Source organism: Morone saxatilis, unplaced genomic scaffold (assembly GCF_004916995.1).
Source record: "Morone saxatilis isolate NCDOM2014 unplaced genomic scaffold, NCSU_SB_2.0 Contig3, whole genome shotgun sequence".
Classification (NCBI taxonomy): Eukaryota; Metazoa; Chordata; class Actinopteri; family Moronidae; genus Morone; species Morone saxatilis.
The window spans coordinates 8032563-8035745 of record NW_023339873.1 but is presented as its reverse complement, the minus strand read 5'-3'; positions in this window follow the sequence as shown (position 1 = coordinate 8035745).

Sequence of the window (3183 nt, the reverse complement as noted above, 5' to 3'; positions counted from 1 at the left end):
CAACATGTGGTTTCCAAGAAACATGGGGTGTATAACAAATAATACTGCAGGTTTTCGTACTTTATCTTATGTCTCAGCCTAGATGAAGATACTTTACAAACATATAATCCATCCTCCCTTTTTCAAATTTATTAAAATTCTGTTTGTTTTCAGAAACATTGCTGTGGTTATGAACAATAAACTGGCAGTTTTCGGAGCTATTTATGTTCAGCTAGACGTTTGCACTAAGACGCAAAAGTAATCTGGTCCCATTTATGTCTTTTCTAAGCTGCACCTCCAGTCATCAGTCCGCTCATCACGACCACACACACACACAACCAGCACACACACGACCACAGCGAAGACCGATCACGACAGAAGCGTGGAGTGAGGGCGTCGAGACGAGGAGTTCAGTGGATGTGGGTTTTGTCGGATTCTCGGTCGTTTGCTGCGCGCGCGTCTGTGGAGGTGTTAGTAGTGATCTATGTGAGTAGCGGGTGGAGGGTCGGTCGCGGCCAGTGAAACCCCGGGCAGGGGGGGTTGGGGAGAGGCCGAGGCCAGTCCGCGGAGATTGGGGAAGCGTAGGAGCTGTCTTTCGCGGCAGTCGATTAAAATTGAGTACGTCAACGGCGCACCTTAAGGATTCGCTTTATTTTCTGTGTAGAAGGTCAATTTGCGTTCTGGTTGACAGTGTGTGTGGAGTGTTTAGTCCATGGGGGTTCGCGAGTTGATTTGTGGCAATTATTTTTCCTGTATGTGTTTGTGTGTGTGTTCTTGGTTCAGCTATACTTGTTAGAAGCTGGAGGATGTAGGCGCAGGACAGGAGCTCACCGCTTTAAGATCTGTAGTTCTAAGCTTAGGCAGAAGGGAATTGATATGAATGAATCCAAGTGAGTGTTGCGTCGCAATAGTGTTTAATCGGACCGTAAATGTTGAGGGAAGAGTCCGGCGTGTTGTTGGTATCAGCTAGAGGCCGTAATAGGCTGCCGTTTTTCCGACAGAGTGTCCGCCAATTGAACTTTGAGTGGTTGTTGCTTGAGATGCGAGGGGTATGGATAGGGTGCGTGTGAGGAACCGGTCTCCTGTCGAGGTCTGGCGAGTATGTCGAGGCGTGTAGTGAGCGTGTGGATGCCGAGGGATGTTGCAGTGTTGTGTGTGGGGCGGTGACGATGTCCTGCGACACTGTATGAAGAGAGGTGAGATAGGCCATCGAATGCATCTTGGTGTTTTGCGGTGGGTAGCAGGGTAGGTGAGAGGTTGTGGAGAGATGGCTGTCGCGCAGAGAGTGTGAGGATCGTGCGTGAAGGGTGTGCTCTGAAGAGCTTTCAAGGCCGGTGTGGGTGGTCTGAAGTCGAATGGGGAGAGTCTTGTTGAGGGATATGCAGTGCTTCGGATGATCGTAGGAGAGCACCGAGCGTCGAGGTGGATTATTGCTGTCCGAGAGCTTTCCAAGAGATGTCTCCGGTGGGCGTGTATGAGTGAGGCAATGTCTCATTACGGAGTCAGGAAAAGGCCTTTAAGACGACGCCCGCTGGGATGTTTTGTTTTTAGTGTGGACTGATTTTTTTTAAGGATGCCAGTGTTCGTCTCGACCAGAGATGTTCTTTTCAGCGTGTAACGTTGACTCGGCTGACGGCGCTGAAGGGTAGTTTGGAGGCAGACGTCTTTCGGCTGCGCTAAAACACAACCCCGGTTGAGCAGGGAGGTGCGGGGCGCGATAGGTTATATCATTTTGACTACCCCCTAGGAGTAGCTGTTTTATCTCGCCACGGAAACGTTGGCAACAGACAAGAGGTGAGTCGGTATGGTTGGAGAGTAAGAGAACGATCTAGAATGTGGCGCTCGATGTTCATTTCACAAAGGGGGATGTGTTTGAGCACGGAGATTGCGCGAGCTGAGTAGCTTTTGTGCTGGCCGAGGTTGTGGTTTTGAGAGTAAGAGTTGGAGAGAACAATATGCCAAGGACAGGGCGAGGTGTGTCTTCAGTGATGCACAGCGTTTAGGAAAGGTTTGATATGCGGTGAGAGCAGTGTGGTGCAGCAATTCCTGTGTTTACAGCAGTCCGAAGGTGCGTTGCCTTGCAGCGATAGGTATGATGTCGCGCGTGGTTGGAACCGCGAGAGGCGCACTTTTTTGTGGTCGTGGAGTTGCATGTGCATAGTTGTTTCTGTGTGGCGTCTCTTGTGATGCTAGGTGTTCCTCCGCACATCAGAAGAGACATGTGAGAGGGGGTGATGGTTGAGCACCGTGCCGCGTGGGCGGTGAGGACGACTGACTGCTGCAAATAGTTAAAATGGGTGGAAAATACAGAATTCCAAAGACGGATGACATACTTGGTTGCCAACTTAAGGCGAGAGGAAGGCATATCGGTGCATGCCTAAAGTGTGCATAGATGCTGGTTTGGGGTTAAAGAAACATTTGAGTAATTCTGATTGCTCGTTTTAAGTTTTTAGGCGCATAAAGAGCATTTGTTTAGATTAGGGCGGGATGGTGTGAAGGTTAGGAAAGAACCTGCTGTTATGTGTTAGAAAAGAAGACCAATGGTTGACTGGAGATTGTGCTGAAGAATGAGTTAAAGCAAGGCATCCCGTGTCGGTGTAGCAGTAGCAGCGCGTTCCGTGGGCGTAAACAATTGCAATTGTTGAGGCCTAGGTATCTTTGGCATACGCGAGCGCGTTGCGTGACTGCAGCCGACACCAGGAGAGGTTTGGGGCCAAAAGAGTATTTTATAAAGAATGATTACGCCAAGTCTAGAACCTAACTAACGGTAACCTCTACGAATGATATCCTCGGCACCGATGATAGACGCCATTAATGGATCATATTTCGGTATTGCAGAGAAAACACCAGCGGACTCAAAATCAACGTCAGGTAGGCATCTGGCCCGATGCTAAAAGTTTGCAGTTTAAGTATGCTTCTTTTTCCTCCCTTGTCCAGATTTGTAATGTGCAGCTAGCAGCGGGTGGTGGTAGTTCAAAGCTGTATATAGAATGTACATGATATTAGTATTTTGTCTTGAACACTTAGTAACAGGAGTTTTTAATACCGAACTGCAATATCACTTCTTTGTTTATTGTTATAAGGTGAGGGTTTTTGTACCTCTTCTTTACAGTGCAACGGTGGATGGAAAGACACGAAACAAACTTTTTTATTTTACTAAAATTCACAAAACACCAGACAAAAGGCGTCGGGAGGCTGAAGGAA